Genomic DNA, 24046 nt, shown 5'->3' with positions numbered 1-24046 from the left:
TGAGGTGGTATCTCATTGAGGTTTTGATTTGGATTTCCCTGATGCCGAGTGATGTTGAGCACTCTTTCATGTGTCTGTTGGCCATTTGGATGTCTTCTTTGGAAAAATGTCTGTTCATATCTTCTGCCCATTTCTTGATTGGATCATTTGTTCTTTGGGTGTTGAATTTAAGAAGTTCTTTATAGATTTTGGATACTAGCTCTTTATCTGATATGTCATTTGTAAATATCTTCTCCCATTCTGTTGGTTGTCTTTTGGTTTTGTTGACTCTCTTGTTGGAGCACAGAGGATTTTAAGGGCAGTGAAACTATTCTGCATGATACTATAGATTTGTGTCATACATTTCTTAATACCCATAGAGTACAACACCAAGAGTGAACCATAATGGAAACTATGGACTTGGGGTGATAATGATGTGTCATTGTAGGTTCATAAATTGTAACAAGTGTACCACTGTGGTAACGGATGTTGATAATGGAGGAGGTTGTGTCGGTATGGGGACAGGGGGTATATGGAAGCTCTCTATACTTTCTTCTCACTTTTGCTGTGAACCTAAAACTTCTCTAAAAAACAAAGTCTATTAATAAAAGACCAAAGTGATTTAACATGCTAATTATCATTTGGGTCTTCAGCAGAACTACTCCCACTCGGGGTGCTGTAGATGATCTCATTTCAATGCTTTAAGTTTCAAATCAAGGAGAAATTTAAACTATACTGAATCCATAAATGCTTCCTATTGACCACTTGACACATGGCCCAATCAGGAACATTTAAAGCCCTTACTTTGTGTCAGAATAAGCACAAGGCATAGTACAATTGGGCTGCTATTTTAAACCAAAAAGAAGAGCCAAGGGCCTACAAAAATCTAAGATAACTGAAAGCTTGCCATAAGCATGAACTCTGTTCCTCTATTACTCCATTAAACTGGAAAGCTAACCCTTGTGCCAGGAAGGAAGCATAAAATAGAGGTGGACCTCTGTTATCCAAGCACTGTCCAGTTTCTGACTTCAGTGGACACACCTAGACCCAGTGGACCCATTCCAGACAGTCTGGAATAATTGACCATGTTCCTGAAGCTTCTGAAATATGGTTCACTTTTCTGTTTATGGCTTTATTTCTTCAGTGCCTTGTAGAGAGTCTTATAATTCACTCTCAGCCTTTTAATTTACTATTTTTAGAATCCATTCTTTTTTCTGAAACTCTGTGTTAGGAGAGACCACTGTGGCTGGCATCTCTGTTTGTTTTTGTCTGGCACCAGGGTTGATGTTGGACCATCAATCTTCTGTCTTTATAATCAGACGTAACCTATGATTTGAACCCAGTTATTCATGAAAAACTTGCAAACAATCCCATATATTTTCATTCACCTCTTCTTCCCACTCTATTAGTTGACATCCTCATCCTCTGTTTTTCTAATTGGACCTTGCCAGCCATCTCCCCACTCCTGATGGGAAGCTTCTCCTTCAACAATGTATGTGAGACTTTTTATTTAACTGCAGTGATAGATCTAATCAGAACTTCCTAAAGCTTTAGTAAATACAAATCAATGCAGTACTTAGGTACCTCTAAAACAACTTCAGTTGTTGCCAGAATAAATCCTAGGAAGATGTAAGAAGAGGAGTGCTGTTCTAAAGGCACCATTACCTTGCTTCATTTTTAGAAAAGTTTTGTTTAGTTTAGTTTTTTTTTAGGGGTGGGGTATAGTGGAAGGAAATACCTAGGTCTTCGGTTACAGTTGGAATAAAACAAATGAATGCCATTTCAACCTATAGTTATAAGAAGTGTTGAAGACCATGTACACTGACTTTAAACCACTGTGTCTATTATACCACTCTTCACTTAGATAACTTAGTCTTTTAACCCACAGAACACTCCTCTGTGAGATGGGTCCCTGTACTCTGTGAGTGGCTTTAGAAAGATTGGTGGTTTTACATCAGCAGTTACAGTAACTAGAGAAGAATTATTGCTTCCTTAACTTTGTGGCTCTGTCTGTCGACAGAAAAAATAGCTAAAAAAAATCAAAGCCAGATGGCTCTGGAGGAAATGCCTCTAATGCTTCGGCTGTTGTTAAGACACCCTGGGAGGAGCTCTTTTATGGCTGGTCACCATGGTCCTGCTTTACTGGCCCATCTGTTCCCTAGATCTTGTGTAAGAGCCCTTGTGCCCTCAGTTAAGTTTAACTGAGTAGCAAAGTACCTTGTTCTGACTCCACAGTGCCTAATAAAAAAGTAACCGTTGGGACATAAATGAGGGAAGAACAGACAAGGCAATATGTTGAATATGCTCATAGACTAAAAAGACCTTAGCTAAAACAGAAGGGAAACATTTAAGACAAATTGATACATCATTTTTATTTTTATTTTTTTTAAAGATTTTATTTATTTATTTGACAGAGAGATAGACAGAAGAGCACAAGCAGAGGGAGTGGCAGAGGGAGAGGGAGAAGCAGGTCTGCACTGAGCAGGGAACCCGATGCGGGACTCGATCCCAGGACCCTGAGATCATGACCTGAGCCGAAGGCAGATGCTTAACCATCTGAGCCACCCAGGTGCCCGATATATCATTTTTAAATCAGCAGAACTTTCTCCAATTTCTTTGCAAGAAGTGACCTGGTGGCAATTGGGAAACCTAGAAAAGCTGTGAAAATTCATTTTCTTCCCTGGTAATCTGCAGGAAGTCATCCTTCATAATTTTACTCAACCTTTTGCATGAGGGTGACAATCTGTATATGATCCACAAATTACTTAGTTTTGATAAGGAATTATTGAAATAAATAGCACTACTCAGAAGGGATCACATCTGGTAAACCCAGTGGCACTTTAGTAAACCAGCTTTCTACAGTGGGGAAAAACCCTGATTTGTGGGCTCTGTAGAGTTTCATGATGTGACCTGTAGCCTGTGTAAACTACCAATGATTTAAAAATCGGCTTGTAAAATTCTTGAGTATTTAAAATTCAGCTCTCCAAGCCTCAATTTAGCAAGCTCCAGCTCACCTCTGGACATGTTGCAACTAACCAGCAAAGTCATGGTTTATAGCAGGTGTATTTTGAGATGGAATGAGTTTCTTGCAAAGTCATGATGCCAAGGAACCCTAATACAAACAAGAAGTATGGCATTCCTTGGAATGGTCTTGTGCGCGCGCACACACACACACACAAAGGAGTTTGGTTCAAAGGCTTTTTATTGCTTTTTACAAACTAGTAAGAACATTGTTGGATTATGTTGCGTAGGAATTTTCCTTTACAATTTCAGTATTTAGGAGAGTTTAAAAGACTTGTGGTAAAATTGGAGCATGGGGGTGGTGGTCAGTTTCAGTCAACAACATAAGGTAAAAATGCACTGAGTATTCCTAATATGTAGTGATAACGATTATACTAGGAAACTTAGGTAAACTCACCATTTAAATAGTTCTATGTTTCTCTTAATTCAGCTGATGATCTTACTGGCAATGTTTCTACTTGGAATGAAATTTAAGAATAATGAGTAGATACCTATGCACATTTGGGTGGTTGACATCTGAATGCCAAAAAGAATGTAAGAATTGACAAAAGAAGCAATTTATAAAGTATGTGAAAGATTTCAGATTCTTTAGAATGAAGCAGGGGTCTGATTACAGAGGTTACTGGTAAATTAAATTGGTAAATTAAAAAAAAAAAACAGTATTTTTAATATTACTGTCCTGTTGTCTTGACCAACCCAGTACCTGTTGTCCAAGAATGTAAGCTTTATATTAAAAATGACTAAAAAAGATGTTTGTTGTTTTCATAATTAGTAGGTAGATTTGAATTGTCATTTGTCATCTTTTTGTGTTTTAAGAAGAAGAGTTTATTATTTGAAGGGATAGCATTTAATCAGAAACATTCCAGAAAAATATAACTGGAGTAGTTTGAGGATTTTGATTTGAAGTCAGTGTAAAGCCACAGAACTACATTTTGGCATAAATCAGATTGAGAAATTTTTGAAGTGAGTTTTTATAAATTGAATATTGAAATATTTTGCATTTTGATAAACGTGTATATATGTATATATATTATTTTTTTCTTTTCATTAACTCGGTGAAATTACTCTTCTTCTAAAATAGTGAGTGGTTTGATTAGGAATATTATACTCTGGTACCAGATTGCCTCGGTTGAAATCCCAGTTCCTCAGACAGTTTTGTTTTGTTTTATTTTTTAACTTATTTGTATTTCATTTACCACATCTGCAAACACAAGATAAATACTATTAGAATAATAGCACCTACTCCATATGGTTGTTATGAAGATTAAATGAGTTGATGTACATATATATATATTTTTTTAAGATTTTATTTATTTATTTGAGAGAGAGAGAATGAGAGAGAGCGAGTACATGAGAGGGGGGAGGGTCAGAGGGAGAAGCAGACTCCCTGCCGAGCAGGGAGCCCGATGCGGGACTCGATCCAGGGACTCCAGGATCATGACCTGAGCCGAAGGCAGTCGCTTAACCAACTGAGCCACCCAGGCACCCTGATGTACATATTTTAATAAAAATAATATCATGCTAAAAATCCTCTTCTAAAATTTGCTCTTCTGACTTAGTAATATAGTTCATTCATTTTACCTGTCAGCCTGAATCTTTGTAAAAACTTCTCAATAATATGTCCTTGACATAATTTTTTTTTCAAACACTGTCTGTTAAAACAATGCTGAAATGATTACTCTAACTTAGTTTAAATATTTTGTACTTCAAGTTCTGATAATTACTTATACAGCTAAAACTAACAGTCAATTTATACACTTTTTGAAACTATCAAAAAAGAGGGCATTTACTTAATTGTTAATAGTATAAGTGCATTTTAATTAGAAACATAAGGTTTAAAATATATTTTTTATTACCAAGAAGTGGATAACTACTATTTCAACAGTATTTATTTGGTTGTGTTTGGGAGAGTTAGATACACAATGTTTGGAATGCAGTATGTTGTCAGGTTTTCCCTGTTTCGTGGAAAGATGATCTATACCATTTAATCTACGCCATTTGTCCAATGGGTATATAAATGGAATAAGTAAAACTGGTATCCATCTCGAATAGGCTTTACCCTTACTCAGGGTAATGCCAAGGGAGTAGTACCCCTTTCCCCCACAATCTTACAGATTTACTTTGTTCCTAACAAACTATGCCAGACCTTTAGAACTATTATGACTCTTGGAAGGACCTCTAATTTAGGATTCTTGGAGCCCTGGTTTTTGTCTTTCCTATGAATTACTGAGTCAATTATCTGGTGAGAAGGCCTCTATTTAGTGGCAATATGTGCTGAATGGTTCTATAAAGTAAAACTAATAAACCTTCTAGGATAAAAAGTATTAGGAAAAAGAAGATTGGCAAAAGGGTCCATTTTTAACAAGGGTAAGAGAAACTAACATGTGCATATGTTGAAGGCATACATACAGAACCTCTTTGTGGTTTCACAGGAAAAGGTGGCAACCCAACCTCAGCATGATAGCAATTATGTATAAAGAATAATGCATTCTCAACTTCAGTGTGATAGTGTTTATATTTTTAGGTACAGTGTGATTTTTAACTTTGTTGGGTTGGTAATTAAAATTAAGATAGGAGCATGAATAATTCATGATGAATGAAAATGGCTTATATAAAAAATAATAATACTAGTCAGGTATTTAGGAATTAAAAAAATGTTCTTTCCTTTCAGAAATTCATTACCTCCAATGAAAAATGTCAAAGAGTACACTTTTTTAAGCAAAAGTAAATCTGTCTCCTGAATCATTTCAGTGTGGTTGAAATTTATTAATGCATTTATTCCTAGGGTCTCTTAATGGGGAAATCATTATTGAGGCACAGATCAAAATGAAATCCTAAAATAATTTTATTCATGTCAACATTAAAAAGAATTTTGGAAATGTTTGTCATTATTTCTATGCCCATTAATCAATTTTAACTTAGGATAACTTTATATTTCTTTGTAAGGTTAAAGAATCTTTCGGTTAAATTTTAAATCTTGAATAACAGTAAGTTTAACCATTTAGAGTAAGAACAACTAAATTTAAGGTACTATATTTTAGTTGAAAAATCAGATTTAAAGCAGAAGCTATGCTGTCTGGCCTCATCATTTTATAGTTAACCATCTGAAAGATCATAAACATTACAGGCAAATTCAGGATTCATTCTTCCCTTGTGTTCTAATTCTACTTGTCAGGTTTTCCTTCAAAACCTCAGTGCCTCACTGAAATTCACATTTGAATGGGGCACATTTCTCACTACAAGAAACAAGAGCCTACCTGCAGCCACAAGAAAACATTAATCACAAAATTTTATTCAGTGTCCTTGTACCACATTATGCTACTAATCCTGCTAAGCATAGTTTAGTGTCTGAAATCCTCTTGAATGAGGCCTTTGTTAATAATTTTCCATGGTAACTTACTTGATCTCGGATCTGGGAAATATATTCCTCTCATTTGGGATATTTAATTCTTTAACTCTATGATGTGTTGATTAATTCCTGGCTCTTTAGCTACAATGAGATATATATAACATCTAAACAAAATTAGTAAAGGCTCAAGAAGGTTCTCTTGCCTGCATATCATGTATCATTATTTAAAGGACACTAAGCCTACTTATAAAAATGAGACTATAATAATAACACCATTAAATATATAAATTTTATTTAATTTTCTGGGCCATTATTAAAAGGAGTTCTAAAAAGGCACTAGATAGATTAGATTGCCATGTGTATCTTATTAAAAGGGGAAGAATTTTAGAATCAGAAGACAAATTAATGTCAAAGTTTGTCATATGGTATTAGTATGATATTATAGATTGATTCTTTTGACAACTGTTTTTGGTCATTAAAAGATAAAATTCTCCATAAGTAGATAATAAATTAATTTTACAATAAGAAGAAAATCTTAAGTTAACAGATCAAATTACCTTGCCTTTAACCAAAAAACCTTGCTACTTATGCTGATCTACTTCTCCAGTATTTTACAGTTTATTTGAATTATAATACTAGATAACAAATTAGCCCTAGATAATATTTATTTAAATAAATTATATATCATATCTAATGTATATTCTCACATGTGAAAGAGGTTGTGTTACAAAATTATTTGCAAATTAGTTGTTTGGAAACAATACTACATTTTCCCATAAAAATAATGTCACAAGTAGTACTAATATACATAGCAGTCTTTATAATTACATACTTGCAAAACACAAGACTAATAAACCTTTACAGCCAAAGTATGATTCACTTTGACCCTAAAATAAGTAAGGAGAGAGTGCAGGAGAGCAGTCATTGGAATGAGACCTGGCAATTGAATACCTCTAAAGTCAGAACCAAGGAGAAGCTCTCAGGGTGTGGATTCCTGGTGGAAATGAAATGTGTGCAAGTCACTTACAATCTGAGTGTTCCCCAAATAAAGGCTGCTTGACTATAGGAACATGAAATTAGTGATATTTCTATTGTTTAGCAAATACTCACCATTTCCATGGCAGAACTATGTTTCCCAGCTCCTTGACTCTGGTCAGGATCGAATGGGATATTAGCACATCGGGCACAGACAGGGACTAGAAATAGACTTGGCAATTAGACGTGCCCTCTTGCCTTCTTGTCTTCCTTCAGGAGAAAAAAACTTGGTTAGCTGTTGGCTTAAAGATGATACAATGGAGCAGACTGAGAGAAAACCAAGTCCAGTTTAGAGGAGCCAAACCATAGCTGATCTACAGATGCAAGAGCAGGAAATACATAATGCATATTTGCGTATAATTTGGGCCTTACATTTCCCACTCAGAGCAGTTTAGCCAACTCTTTATTATGGTTGAACTGCTCCCACTGTAGACATGGGAGTAAATCCTGTCTTTGTATGAAAAGATTGGTTTCCTGGATGAAATAGAAGTGACAACAGACAGATCTTGTCATCGATGCTTTATCACTCTGCCTTTGTGACTTTCTTATCAATGTTTATTACTTTGGTTGGGTAGTCCTTAACTCTCGAACAGGCAAAGGACCTTGGGGAATATATTGCTTCATCCTTTCACTAGCATATAATGTGATTTGCTTAAGTATTATAGGAAGATAGAAGTTTCATCTATTCACTACTGAGAGGAAAGGAGAGACAGGGAAAGAGGGTTAGAGGGAGATACAAAGAGAAGAAACAGACCCAGGAAAATAAATGATTAGAGTTAAGGAATCTTCAAAAACAAGGGATTGTTTCTGCATCTTAAAGCCATTAAAATGTAATGATGTGGAGGAGAGACAAGTTTAGTCACATCCTAAGCAAAGGAAAGAGAATGCTGAGAGCTATGGAATCCTGGCGCCCACTGGAGAATAGAGGACAAGGTGGTAAGAATAGGAAATATACCAGAGCATGTGTGGACTAAGCCAGGGGTGGAGGGCTGTGGAGGCAAGGAGTGGAGGGAGATACTGGTGGTGGAATTTTAATGTAGAAACACAGATGAGGCATTTGAAATTAGGCACTTATTCGAGCCATGTGCAGTTTTTAGAGAGGGAAGTGAAATTTGATTTTATCTCTTTTTAGAAACAAACTGACATTAATGTGGAAAAGAGCAGTGGAGAGAAACTACAGGCAGGCCAGTTAGGGAGAGAAGAGATTATTATACTATTTCAGGTGACACACGGCACTTTTGAACCCTAGTAGAGGTTTTGAGGATGGGGGAGAGGGATGAATTTGAGACACCCCAGAAAGCAACGCAAATGTCACCTGATTGTCCAGCTCCCTTTCTGTGCTCTTCACTCCAGTACTGATATCCAGGATCAGATTCCTGCCCTGTCTTTGTGATCCGTTACTTCATGGAATGGAAAGGAAAAATGTGGTCATCAAACCTGAGCAAAACTAGAGTTAATTTTTTATTTTACAATCAAATGTAGTCCTGATTCCACTAGACCTTTTTAAACTTACAAACTATTTTTAAGACTGTTAGCACTTTAATTATTGATGAACAAATAAATGGCAGTTACCTATGAATTGTATCTATATATTGGTTAAGTTCAGAAAGATGTCTTACTTGAAAATGCTATTAGTTAATTCACTATGAATATATTTGAGAGAAAACCAAATTGCCTCTTTAAAAAATGTAAAATTGACTTAATGCACACCATTTTCTATTTTCATCCAGACTGCTTTTTAAACTAATTTTTCAATATTGAAGCTAATTTAATGTACAAAGTTATTATCATTCGCCAATAAATAGGTGTGGAAGATATATCTCAGAAGAAGGAAAAGGCTACATCCCACCAAGTAGAGTTCTGAGAGTGTTTTATTTTTTGCATTGTTAATCATATGCAAATATGTATTAGAAGTGTTGATACATTCATCTTCATAATGTCTTTTCAGCTTGTTAAAGTGAAGTTTAAGAAGCTCCTGGAGGAGTAATAGGCTGCATATAATGGACTAGGGAGTGAAAAGTTTGGTTCTATATGCTTAATTAATTTCTAATGTCTCTGTAATCTCATCATGAGTCTCTAACAGAAAATAATATTGACCATACATATGGTACAAGTGGGTGCTGGCATTTTAGATCATTCTCAAGGAGGCTCACTAAATTATTTACTAAGCCTAATGTATTACTGATTGAAATTAAATTTCACCTCCAGTGTAATTTTAAATTTGATGAGCAAATAGTACCCTACGAACATCATAGGCTTTTATAAGAAGGAAGTGAAATAAGGTGCCCAGCATAATGTGTGTGAAGAAATAAGCTGATACTTTGCCCTGTTTCATTTAAAGAATAAGGGTTCATGTCTTATTCTATATCAGGGAAAGAGAAAAAAAAAAAACTACTTTTCACCCTTAGGTAAATAAAAACAAAGCAAGTAAACAATGACAACAACAACAAAAAGAATCATTCTTTCTAGCTCTAGTCCTCAAATTAAACCAAATCTTGAGCTTTCTTGTAAGATACTGACACCCTAACAAAAATAATTTTTTCCTGACCTTTGCAAAGTGATGCTGCAAATCTTCATCTTTACTCATATGATAATCTTGTCAGAAAGTTACTGACTTCACTCAAAAAAAAAATTACTAATTTTCTACTGTGAACACTCACTACAAATTTGATAAATGCCTAGTCTATTTTTTAAACATTTTAACTAGTTTTGCTAAAACCTGTACTCCAATAAAACTTTTCTGTGAGTGAACTTATTTTCTTTTCTAAATACTTTGGTCTCTAAGCCTGTCTTTGACATCTGTTTTCCAGTAAGGGCTTAGTAAATCGTTGTTGTTATTATGTTGTTACTATTATGGTTGACCTTTTCATAGACATAAATAGATCCACATATGCACCCTCTATGACAAACTTTTACACTGCAAGTGTGCTGGTGGCCTTGGCAAAACTAGGAGACATTCAATTACCCTTGTTATGTGAAGCAGCAATGTATGTTTCCCTAACATTTCACTGAACATGGTATTCTAATGGGGATACTGTGATCATATAAAACCATACCCAGCTGACAATTTGGGGAAATATTCCTGAGAGTTCTGTATATCCGGCTATCATTTAATACATTTTTACTCCACCAAGTACTATATATAAATAAAATGTACAGTTTATGTCTACCGGTCTTAAGGGATTGCCCCTATAGGGGACTGTGTAGACCACTCCCAATAGAAAGACCGTCTGGCCTGGGCACATTGTTCCTGTACAGTGACCACTTTAAACGTTTTGAAGATTCTAGACAGATTTGGTCAGATGACCCATACTGACTTTTCCAAATAAAACACAATGACTGACACATATAAGTGACCCTAGAAACTGACAGTTCTAAAAAATGAACTGATCTGGACATGAAGACTATGTCCCTAACAACCCAGGGGAGCCTGGCTTGCCCCACACCCTTGCAGGGTAAATGTGACCAAGTTGAGATATCAGAAAATCTCTAGGGCCATCTTCCATCTTCTATGTACATAAAATGCTTATGTATGTTTTCTCAAAGTTCAACTGGCCACGGTGTCACATCATCAGTCCCAATGAACACTCAAACATCTTGTGATCTGGTGAAAACTCTTCCAATTTATCAGTGTCTCTGGCTAAGGAAGGATAGGTAATACTTGTTTTTAAAATTGTAATGTATTTCATAGAACTCAATCTTTTTTTTTAAAAGATTTTTATTTATTTGAGAGAGAGAGCAAAAGCCAGCATGAGCAGGGGGAGGGGCAGAGGGAGAAGAAGAAGGAGAGAGAGACTCTCCAGCAGACTCCCCTCTGAGTGTGGAGCCTGAGGCAGGCTCAATCTCATGACCCTCAGACTATGACCTGAGCTGAAATCAAGAGTCAGACAGTTAACCAACTTAGCCACACCCCATTAGTGATCTTAATCTTTTAAAAATTCAATCAGCAAATTTTTATAATGTCTAATATTAAGGTGTCTCCTCTTCAGAACTTCATATAGAGCAAACTGTGTGTAAGAAGTGCATTTGTTTCTAAGTGTCTCACAGAGACAAGCTCGGATGGCATCTATTTATACTTTTTATAACTTGTATTTAGTAACAAAGAATATATGCTACCCTGTTAATAATTTTATTAGTGAACTAATTATTGTTGTCTGAGATGAATGAAATTGTGTTCGCAATGAATTTGAATAAATAAAATTCATTACTCTTTTAACATTAACAATTAAGATTTGTGAGAATGATGTATGTTACACTGAATACTGCTAATTTACTAAATATTACAGTTAGTCTTATTCATTTATTATTCTGTTGAAGAATAGTTTGTTGAACATGTACTGCACATTTGGAATGTGAAGATCAATCTGTCAATGCAAAATACATGTAAATTGTCATCTCTGACATGGAATATATAATCCATTTTGAAAACTAAGCCACACCGAAGTGTGAAATAGGTGATATACATTACAACAATACTGTATTACAATGATATGTACTATATCAAAGTGTACTTTTAATGGTTCTTTAAAGTCTAAACTCACCCTAAACTGTAATTCAATTCTCTTAGTAATTGAGCACTCACATAATTTTTTATCCTATGTTCTATTATTTTCCACATTACTTTACAACAAAGTGTTTTATTTCACAACCTACTCAATATTTTATACTCCTCCACGTGATTTTATTCATGGCTGATGAAGTAAAGTTATATAAGGAAAAGATGGAGAAGATCACAGAGGAAACGGGACATGAACTGCATCCTGAAAGGAGACTAGAACTCTCACCAATTGCAGAAGGGTCTTGACTGTTGGACAAAGGAGCTTAAAATTGATTTGATGGACACCTCCGAGCCTCTGTATTTTCTCTTTCAATCTTTTTTTTTTTTTTTTTTTTTTCCTGTGAGAGCTCTTTCTCTGTTTTCAGGGCTCAGGACCTTGGTTATCTTGTTACTTTGGTTCAGAGACCATCCTGAAATTGAAAAAGAGGCTTAGTCCAGCAGTTAGTAGAAGGAATATGAATAAGAAAACAACAAGAGCTGTTTCTTATTGTCCACTTCCATGAAACTAACACTTTCATTTAAGAAATTCTCTTCTTTCCTTAGGCCAAAATTAAGCTTTAAGGTTTAGAGGTAAGCAGGAAAAACCAAGCATCACTTCTCCTCTTGCTACAAACAAAAGAAAACAAACTTTGTAGCCAGGACAGCAGGAACCTGGCTTTGTAAAATTGCAATCAAAGCTGGTCTGTTGATCAGCCAGCAATAGATCTCAAGTGGTAATCTGGGAGCATGCCACCACCATGATGCTTTCAATTCTAGTTAGCAAATACCCCCTTCTAAGATGAAATCTGTCTCCTATGAGTAGCCATCAGGGCCATAAGGTCGATAAACCGGAACGAAAGTGTATTTTCTTGCCCAAATCCTGTTATAAATTAGGCACATTTTAGAAATGAATATTGTTTAATTTGACTTATTTTTTGACCAAATACAAAAAGTTATAGGTTCATGACCATATGCATTCTGGGATGTATGTACCAATATAAAATGTATCATATGCTATTCATTTTTTCAAAGAGAAAATGAATATGCAGTTACAAAACCATACCATTAAATCTTCAGAGGTATGCAGATACACAGAGACATACAACTAAACCTGGCAAGGATATACGCAAATACACAAATGGCAAAAAATGTGAAGAAAAATCACAGACTGTAGCAGTATAATAAGGTTCACGTTCTTTTATCCTTGTAAAAAAAAATCAGCTAGTTACTAACGAGTATCTGAAACTGTGATACTAATTCCCTCAATACATGATATTTTAAATTTTCTCCTCAGGTTTTCATAGAAACTTAGTTTAGCTAGAATTAAACTTAGCTGAGGCAAACTTTGTTTTAGGTGAAAATTTATTTAGCAAATACTACTTTGGGATTTTAGGGAAAGATTTTTTAAAATTATAATCTGTTTATTCAGATTAAAAAATTAGTGAAAATTTTGAGTAATGACTTAATTCCTGTGAAAAAAGCAAACATCTCAGCACATATCATGTCTAAAATATCTTTCTCTTCCTTCTCAAAGAAATAAAATGAGATCATGACAATCAAAGAATTTTAAAATGTACTCTTGAGAAGTGTATAAAATGTGGGGAAAATAACTAGGATTCTATATGAAGAGAAAGTTACTAGTTTTATAGTCTATATTATATATTGGAAACTCAGTGAAAAAGTGGTCTTTAGGATTTTTACCTTTCCTTTTATGTGATAGAGTTTAAAAAGATGAAAGGCAAGCTTTTGTGTTTACATCTGGAGTATAAAAGCAGCTCAGTATGAGAAAAGGACATTCCATGAAATACTATGTCAGAAACGTTCTTAGTCAGAATTCCAGAAATAGCAAGATGTTAAATAGATAATTAAAATGTCTTCAAGGTTTAAACCATAGGGACTTAGGGTTTTAATCATGTAGTGTATATTCATCAGAAGTTTTTTGCTTTTATCTTGATCAGATTTTGATGCTGTCTTTGGAGGGAGAAAGACCAAGCTCTGTGCTTCTGAAATTCTTTGGTTTGATCGGATCTGATATTAGCATGCTTACCTCAAAATAGCTATCATTTTATTAGATGGCTGGCAGCCATCAGCAATGCTGTCTTGCAGAAACATAATGGGCTTTTCCATTTCTGATGAAATTGGAAAGCTGTGGGAACTTCTGTGTCATGGCATAGGAATTGTGTTACCCACAGTGTAAGATTTTTATTTTCAGGGAAGGAAGCGAACAGAATGTTGGAACTAATCATAGCTTTAATGTAAATAGGTTTTATTCCAAATAATTTTTTAAAAATGTTATGCAAATATAAGAGCATTGGGTTTGGCGGCAAGATGCTTATTGTATAAAAAAGTAAATATCTAAGTATGTCTTAGAACATTTATATCCTCAAAGATATACAGCTTAGAAATTTACCCACTCCTGTCTCTCGGTGTGTAACATTATTATTTTTTTTTTCTATTTCACTCTCTGCATCTGAAAAAGGCACCATAAGTATACTTGATAACTGTGGGCATAAAAATTCATATACAAGAAAGTTTATACATTGACATCTATTAATTTCACGTTAAAATATGTCTCCATAAAATAATATTTAAGACCTAATATGAAATACAGTAGTGTGTACCATTGATAGTTAAAAAGATCACAAGCTCATTAAATATTTTTCCATACCAATTCTCACATCAGTCCTTTTATCACATTAAACAAAAGACAGAGATGTGAGTTGATTATTCTATCTCTTAATATCTTAGATTAAAAACAAAGCAGAAATATCTTCAGTTGTAGTGAATGAACACATTGTAAATAATATTTATTTATTTATTTTTGGTAAATAATAGAATAGTCCTTTGCATTCTTGTTAATGAAAAAGAGATTAAAATTATTATAAAATGAAGTGTTTTAAGTAATTGAAACTTTGAAAACTCTGTATTTTACATAGAATAAAGAAATTAACTTGTCTCACTTGTTTGTTGCATTGGCTGAGAAAATGATAGGGGTAGATTTAGAAATCGTATCAGTGGAAATGTTCTTATTCACAAATGAGTTTTAAGTAGTAAAACTGCAGATGCTGTTTATACTTTAGTTTAATTGCTTGAAAACACATGCAGGTGGAGAAAATGCTAACTTGTACATATTAGACAGGGTGATTGTTTGGTGGTGAATCAAAATGCCCTTCCCTTGTAAAGAGAATTTGTAGAGTAATATCAATTAAGTGAAGAAAATATAGTTGGTACCGTTAAAACATCATTCACAAACAGAAATTGATTTCTAAATTTTAATAATAGGGGGTCAAATATAAAACTTTCTAGAAGTGATATTTTATAGTGTAGAAATGTATTTATGTATATATTATATAAATTTTGCTATAGAAATATATAGTATATAAAATATAGTTTAGATCGAATGGTACTTTTGATGAGAATTAGTTTAAATTTTTTTCAAAAGTCTTAAAATACACTAAGCAACTGAGTTTTCTATTGGCAATATTATCTTTGAGGTTTTGTTTTTAATCTTGTAAATAACATAGCTGAGCCGGAGTGAACTTTAGATTTTCTTTACAGATATTATTAAAACTGAGATTTTCAGTGGTCACACCAAAAACATTAGGCTAGAAAGAAGGATTTAAATGGTGTTATAATTATTAAATGTGTAAAACAAGAATAAAATCCAGTGTAGAGAAATGAAAAATTAGAAAAAGCCATCAGACAAAAAGAATATTTTTTTTCAGTATTTACTAGCTTGATATTTCCAGGATTAAATGTATAATTTCATTGTTGGGATATGTCAAGGTCATGATGTTTTCTTCAGGTTTTTGATTTCGTAGCACCTCTACCTAAACGAGATATTGTAATGCTATGGTTCCCAGCACACACACACAGGCAACTTGCCTTTATTCTGTAAGGATCAAGTCTTTGAATTTCATCTAATATCAGAAAATGCCCGTCAGTTTATCTATTCCCATTCAAAATTTCTAGAATTGTTTTAAGTGCCTTAGAAAATTTGTCTCAGTGCTGTCAGCCTGAATTTTTCTAAAAAATTTTTTAGACTTAATTTGGATTTTATCTGAAAGAAATGTTGGAATTAAATATTCTAATGCAAAATCAGTTAAAATAAATATGTTATTGTGTTTCAATTCCATTGAATTATTGGTCTCAGATGTTCAAGAGTACCAAAACATATTTAAAGCCTGAGGCTGTTTTTATACACACGCACACACACACACACACACACACACACACACGCACGCACTTCTAAAACATTCAGTTGAATAAAATAACATTGGCAATACTTTTTAAATTATAAGCCAGATATTTATCTGAATTTGCCTTTTATTTAAAATAATTACTGAACTAAACTTTTTGTATTTTAGCAAAGTGTCATTCATATGTAAATAAACCATACAATATGTTTTTGTGAAGTTTTATTCTAATAATATCACAGGTAGCAGCAATTTACCTGTAATATTAAACATATTATATTTTAGTTAATGTTAATGAAAAAGGAAATTGGTTTATTATCCATCAACTCTTCTACCCCAAATTGGGAATTTTAAATAACTAAGCTTGAATATTTAAAGCACAAACTCATTCATATCAATCAGACATAATTTTTATTTTGCTTTTTTGAGAAATGATCTAAATACTCAATCATTTAGGAATGAAGATTATAATTAAAACAGTATGCGATTTGATGTTAATCAGAAATTATATGATATACAGTAGCAGCTAAAAAGATTCAAATGACTTCCAAATAACAGAAGTAAAGCTGAGAACAGTCTTTTAATAAAGGCCATTTTGCCTGGTAGGAAAAGATTGTTAGGTGTAAAAAGAAACCTTTTAAACTAATATGATGAGGTGCATGTAAAAATTAATATTATGTTCTAATGTTCTCTCTAGTGAGTAGCCTAGGTTGATTTATTCATTTAGGTAATTATGTTCAGCAATATTAGTAATTCACTGTTAAATTGAATTTGAAGAACGCACAATAAATTGAAACTGTAGTCATATTTCTTTCTCACTGTGTAACAAACAGAGATGTATTGATGTAAGTTCTGAGTGTACTACATAAGTTAAATTCCCTAGACTGCAATTTGATCAAAAAGCTTTAGACATTTACTTGAGCTATATTAGGCAGCTGCCATTGGATGGCAGTAAAATTCTACATCAATCACTTTAAGCAAAGTGAAGCTGGGAAAATAATGGGACTTTTCTTTTATTATTTAACAACAGAATGCTGATTTAAAAGGCAAAGCTCAGGGGGTTGTGTATATTGTAGCAATACCAACTAATTTTTTTAAACTGTTTTCTTCTCCTCTCCATTTAAAGGGAGATGCAATTCTCGGAGAATCATTTATAGTATTTTATCACTCCGAGAGATCATGTTCTTCCTTGTCTTTTATGTGATAAAAAAATTCAAGTTATGTTTTAAAAAGAAGCCGATAAAGAAAATTAACAAATTTATATGATTTGAAACTTTTGTACATTCTCAATGCCTAAGTCCACTTTTTCTCTGATTATAAAACACACTTGCATTTTTGCTTCATTCAGGCCTTGAAAGGCTAACTTATTTACAGAGCTGTAAACATCATAATGCTTACAATTTACTTTTAATCATTTTAAACAGAGGACAAAATTTCAAATCATATAATAAACATTGCTAAAGCTGGTATTACAGAAGAGATTTTTTTCTCCCAAGGGGGCTTTAAATGCTGTACTACATACCACTGAAATTAGTCAATATTTTCCCCTTGAGATTTTAAAAACAGTGTTGAATATTTCTGACTTCATATTAATGTATGCTTATCTAAGAAAGATTGGCAGAGAGGACAAATCTAAAAAGAAAAACTTTGTCATCTTAAACCTGTTGTGTTTATCACATGAAATTAACAGGAATGAATATGGCAGAGTAAATTAAGACCTATCCTAGATGCTATATCACATAAAGAAATATGTGTTCTTCTGTCCTTTCTCTTCATTTAAATTTTTATTTGGTTAGAAGTTGGTAAGTTCAATTACAATTTATTTGACAATAAAATGAACCAATTGTTTTCAGAAAATATTCAGGGTGGTCTGACACAATCAGAAGGCTATTAATCAGGATTTCCTGGGACAAACCACAGACTTCCTTGCGATTTATCCTTTCCCTCACTTTATGTTTAAAGTCTATTAGAAGTTTATAGTCTTCCAAAGATCATATTAGGTATTAAAATTCAGGCATCTCATTCTTGCTGCAAAGATTGTTAGAAGAAAAGAAAATAAATGGGTTATCACGAATCCATTCTCATCATGAGGAGTGTAAAAAGCATGCACAGTGGAACAATATTCATTTATTTTTACGACAGTGCTTGAGAAGAGAAAAAAAGGAAGTGAAATAAAACTAGGGATATGTAGTATTATTACTTCCATGCACAGGGAGTTAGGAAGGCTGGAATGAAATACCTTAGCATGTCGAGAAGGGTATATTTAACTTTGTGTGTGTGTGTTGTAGGGCGTGATTTTTGCAGGTCTTGGTTTATTGAGTTAATGAGTTTATTTCTGATGCCAAAAAAAAAACCCTCATTTAACATGTATTTAAATTGATATTTGGCAATATTTTAAAACTTTATCCGACAGCATTTGTGTCAGACTAGAGAAGGCATTTACATATTTTTCTACATATGCTACATTCTGCATATTCTACATTTCTCAAAAAGACGTTGACAAAATACGTACAAATGAATCACGAATATACATAGAGAGTTTTTAGAAAGATCAATTTTTAAGAATTAGATATTTTGCATTTATGTACAGTGTTAAAACAAAAGCATTTTTTTCCAAGTGTGTACAAGATTGATTGATTGATGCTTGAATCTTAATCTCTATTTGGTTATGTATGGCTATTCATTTAAAGAATAAGCTGATTTTACTCTAAAATTTAAGAAAGCATTTGCAAGTACATGAACTGAATTTCTTTGTCTTGAAGTACTATGTCTCCAAATCTGTTTGATTATTTACATTAATTTAGAAAGATAGTGATATGGTCAAATGTATTCTCAATAACCAGGGCATGTTGCAAACATTTTCTTAAAATTTATGGTTAAATTATTGAAAACATCTGTTAATAGTCCATAGCTATTAAAGGAAAATTGCTGCAAATCTTTGAAGAAATTACGTGACTTTATCTTGTTCACTTTTAAAAATACAGCTTTTTATATTAAATGTTGGAATGGATATACAAAAAGAAGTAGCTTAGAATCCATGATGTCTACTGGAGAATTCACAGTGTGCTTTTTACTCTTCTGATGCATATGCATTGAGTCAGTGTTATCAAGTCTGTGCTGAAGCATAATATTACACTCTGGAGATGAACTCCTTGGGTTTCATTATTGGTTCTGACACTGACTAGCTGTGTGACCTTGGGGAGTTTACTTGATCTCTCTGTGCCTTCATTTTTCTTTCTCTTGGGGTAATATTACCTATTGCTCAGGTTTGTTGTAATGAGTAGATGAAGAAAAAATGGATCCAGTTATTTCTTAGAAGAGTGATGATATGGTATAAATATTGCAACTATTACTATCATGTGCCATGAAAAAAAGAGAAAAGACCCAGAGTCTCTGTTCTCAAGAAGCTCATAAACTAGCTTAGGAGATAAATGAATGTTTTTGAGATTTAGCACATACTAGGCACTAGAGATACAAAGATGTGCAATTTAAGGTGCCCGCAGGCACAGGTGGGAGACTTACCGTACAATGCAATAAATGAAGTGATAGAGCTATGCTCTGGCTGACATTCTGCACACACAATGGGACACCAATCTAGCCTACAGGTTGCACAGGTGATGAAGGTTGGGCTATAGAGGACCAGTTCCATAAGAAGCCAGGCATTTAACTGGGTCTTGAAGAGTCGGTCAAGAAGGGAGGATTTTGCGAACTCTAAGCAGAGGCTCATCTTAGGTAAAGGCATCAAACAGAGGAAAATGTCAACTGTTTAATATACTCTAAATAATTCAACCATGATATAGACAGTAGATACATTTGAAAAATTAAAGATCATTTTCCCTCAACAGATTTAACAAGAAAGAATGAAGTAACACCTTTCATATATATGATCTTACACCAGAGCAGGATTTCACTCCTGTCATTTAATTTGACATGCAGATTATCCAATGAGGAACTTAGGGCTGGGCTTCTATCATAGATTACATCTATATTTTAAATCTGGAAATACAAACAACAAAATGTTAAATGATGTCCAATTCTTTCAGCTAAAAAAAATGCATCTGGATTAAAAATTACCTTCTAATGAAAATAATGCTTCAACAATTCTCCCCTTAGATCACCAAATTACCAATATAGATGTGTATTTTTTTAAAAAAAAATCATTATTAATTGTGATATCATGATATATAATAAGAAATATTGATTTAGTTTTTATCCCCATTCCCGGCACAGAGCTCCTAAAATCCTTGGAATTTCCTAAGCAGTGAGAGCAGTAAAGGTGGCTTTTTTTTTATGTCCATGAGGTAAGCTTGGGAAAGCACTTGAGGATTGGTTGCCTAGAGAACCAAGCCTGAGGTTTGAAGGTTGGACCTTTGAGTCCCACCACCCCTCGCCCCCAGCTCCAGGGAGCAGGGAAGGATTGAAGATTGAGTTCAGCAAGGGTCAGTGATTTAATCAGTCATATCTAAGTGAAAAATCCTCTGTAAAAAACCCAAAGGACAGGTTTGGCGAACATCTGGGTTTGTAAATACGTGGAGGTTTGGGGAGAATGGTGTGATTGGGAAGAGTGTGGAAGCTCTACACCCTTCCCCCATACCTTGCCCTATGCATCTCTTCCATCTGGTTGTTCTGAGATATATCCTTTTATAATAAACCAATGATCAAGTAAATAAAATGTTTTGGTGTTCTGTGAGCCACTTTAACAAGTTAATCAAACCCAAGGAGGGGTTGTTAGAACTTCCAGTAGCTGGTTGATCAAAAGCTCAGGTGACTTGGGGCACCTGAGTGGCTCAGTCAGTTAAGCATCTGCCTTCGGCTCAGGTCATGTTCTCAGGGTCCTGGGATTGAGTCCCACATCGGGCTCCTTGCTCAGCGGGAGCCTGCTTCTCCCTCTCCCTCTGCCTGCTCCCCCTGCTTGTGCTGTCTCTCTCTCTCAATCTCTGTCAAATAAATAAATAAATAAATAAATAAGTAAGTAAATAAAATCTTAAAAAATAAAAAAGCTCAGGTGACAACTGGAACTTGTGGTTGGCCTCTGAAGTGGAAGAGGCAGGGCAGTCTTATAGGACTGAGCCCTTAACCTGTGGGATCTGCTGTTTCTCAAGGTAGTATCAGAATGGAGTTGAATTGTAAGGACACCTAGCTGGATTAGGGATCAGAGCTCTATATTAGTGTAATGAAAAGAAGTAAAATTTATATTAGCAATTTTACTAACAGGTTGCAAAGTAGGTGGAAATTGGGCAAAAATGGCAGATTGCATACAAATTCATGTACAATTAAAAATATTACAATTAAAAATATCATGTACTTAATAGAAAATGTTTTAAAGAATTATAAAGCTAAAGCAAATACATACTTAGTTTCTCTCTATCAAATATATATATCTTAGGTAAACCAGAAATAAGGAGAAATTCCTATAAGATAGCAAATAGGTAAAATTGAATTAATAGAAAAATCAGACTTGAATAAACCACAGCAAAGAATATATGCAAGAAAACTTTCTAAAAAGGCAAAATAAAATTCCTATTTTGGTTGAAGAAATGCACTATTTATATTAGAAAGTCAATAGAAATAAGAACAGATCATCAAAAACACCTACCTTTTGAGAAAAAAAATACTGTGAAAGGGACCAAATGAGTAAAATAGGAAATAGCTCCCAATGAACAGAGTTTTTAGGAAAAATAGAAAACTTTAAAATAAGTATAAGCAATAACCCTTGAGGGAGGAAGGAAGGCAGTAAAATAAAACATTCATTTAACAATAAGAATAAGCTATAAAATGAAGGAAGAAACTGATCATCAAAACGTAAAATTTTAATTATGGAAAAAAGTAATGAAATTGTCAAACCAGAAGATTAAACTACTGAGCAGAAAGATTGTGCTAAGAAATTAGAACCATACAGGACAGAATGTCTCCCTGATATCCAAACTTCATAGAACTTACCATTTCATCTGGTGTTTATATAGTAAAATTGTGTATTTACTTACCCCAAACTAAATACAACATTTCAACAAAGCAATGTGGGGAAGATTTTGAGTTATTATTTGGCAGCTTTTCAGAATCATGTGTAGACATTTTAAAGCATATATAATGTCAGAAAGGGGATGAGTGCTTAAAGAGGTTACTAAAAATTAATTTTAGCCTCTGGGTTTGCATTTTTATGCAGAACAATTTTTAAAGGAATAGAGTCTGGATATTAAGATGGAAAATATACCCCAACCTGCAAAAAAATCATGAAGAGATGAATGAAGACATGTTGGCAGATTTAGAAGTCCAGTATTGACTGAATTGCATTCCAAAAGGCAGGAATAGTAAATAAGAGAAGAAAAATGCTGTAGAGTTGAAGGAAGACATGTTTTCACATTGAAAGCCGCACCAAGATACAATTTAAAAAAGCAGATTTTAACTCTAGGAAACAAACTGAAGGTCGCTGGAGGGAGGTGGGTGGGGGGTTGGGGTAACTGGGTGATGGGCATTAAGGACGGCAGGTGATGTGATGAGTGCCGGGTCTTAAATGCAACTGATCAATTACTGAACTCTACATCTGAAACTAATGATTTACTGTATGTTGGCTAATTGAATTTAAATAAAAAACAAAGCAAAATAAAACAAAAACCAGACAAGTAGATTCAATGTGGTGAATTTTCAGAAAAAAGAAAATAATGGTAAAAGTATAAAAAATAATTTGGCAGAAGAAAACAAGAAAGCAAGTAAATAAACATGTGCATTTGCACATGTGCACGCCAGTGTGTGTGCACACACATACACAATGCAGATTCTCTACAAAGGAGAAGGAATCAAAGTAACATCCGTTTTTCCCTCAGCAAAACTGGGTTGAGAAAGCAATGAAGCAATATCATCAATGTTCTGAGGGAAAATTATTTTAAACTTACGTTCTCTTCCAGTATTTTTTACATCCATCTATTTATCTCTGTCTGCTGTCTATCTACCCACCTACCTATACATGAGAAGCAGTTTTTTAAATGTATCCTGTGGCAAATTGTATTTTAAAAAAAAGTCCAGAGCAATATTTCTGGTCCAGTATTTTGTTGCAGGACCTCAACATTCCCCATCGAGAAGTGGAGTCTATTCCCCATGATCTTGAACCTGGAAAGTACATTTCAACTGTCATGATACAATGAAGCAGAGATGACAGTAACATTGATCATATAAAACTTTTAAAATGCTATAGGATAAAAGACATCATCAACAAAAAACAACAGATTTGGAAAAAATACTTGAAACATATATGAAACAAATATTTGCTGTATATAATTTGTCTAAAAGCTTTTAAAAATTAATAGAAAAATTACAACTACATTTTAAATATTAGTCAAAATTCAAGTATGACTAAATCACAGAAGAAGAAATACACATGGATAATAAAATATAAAAAAAACCTGCTTATCTCACTAAATGTCAGGAATATATAAACTAACATGGCAGTGAATGTCACTTTTCAGACTTCTGGCCTCTAGAACTGTGAAGAAGTGAAATTTAAACTAAGACCTGAAGAGTAACAACTTGCCAGTGTGAACAGTGAAGGAAAAGACTTCCAGGTATGGGAAAAGGTGAGGGGAAAGGCCTTGAACCAAGAAAGAAATGGAACTTAAGTAAAGAACCTGAGGAACTTAAGTAAAACCATATAACCTCAGACTAGTGAGTGGGTTTGAGAGGTGAGACCAGCATGAGGCAGGAACCAGATCGAGAAAGGCTTGAAAATCATGGTAATGCACATAATTTCTTCTGAGATATATGTTCCATGAAGGTCTTTAAAATGGAGGATTGACTTTATGTGATGTACATTTTAAAAGTAGAGAGTATTACAAAGAATAAATTGAAAAGGGGAAGAGGGAAAAGAGATTAAACTTCGGGCGGGAGTTATGTCAGTGGATCAATGAGAACATAATGGTGACTTGATTTACAGTGGAG

The 24046-nt window shown here is 33.9% G+C and overlaps 2 long non-coding RNA genes across 5 annotated transcripts in view; one reads left to right on the top strand and one right to left on the bottom strand.

The window, feature by feature from the left end:
- LOC118548024 (uncharacterized) overlaps nucleotides 1-7542 on the bottom strand; it is a 109650-nt gene extending 102108 nt beyond the window's left edge. For all 3 annotated transcript variants that reach the window (XR_004923398.2, XR_013447061.1, XR_004923397.2), the window contains exon 1: nucleotides 7460-7542. This is a non-coding gene — a long non-coding RNA (uncharacterized LOC118548024). The remainder of the gene's footprint in view (nucleotides 1-7459) is intronic.
- LOC118548026 (uncharacterized) overlaps nucleotides 1-24046 on the top strand; it is a 258620-nt gene that overhangs the window by 191520 nt on the left and 43054 nt on the right. The gene's annotated exons all lie outside the window — the stretch shown is intronic.

This window comes from Halichoerus grypus, chromosome 1 (genome assembly GCF_964656455.1).
Source record: "Halichoerus grypus chromosome 1, mHalGry1.hap1.1, whole genome shotgun sequence".
In the NCBI taxonomy this organism is placed as follows: domain Eukaryota; kingdom Metazoa; phylum Chordata; class Mammalia; order Carnivora; family Phocidae; genus Halichoerus; species Halichoerus grypus.
The sequence above is the reverse complement of the archived record's forward strand: the minus strand, read 5'-3'. Positions and strand labels throughout refer to the sequence as shown.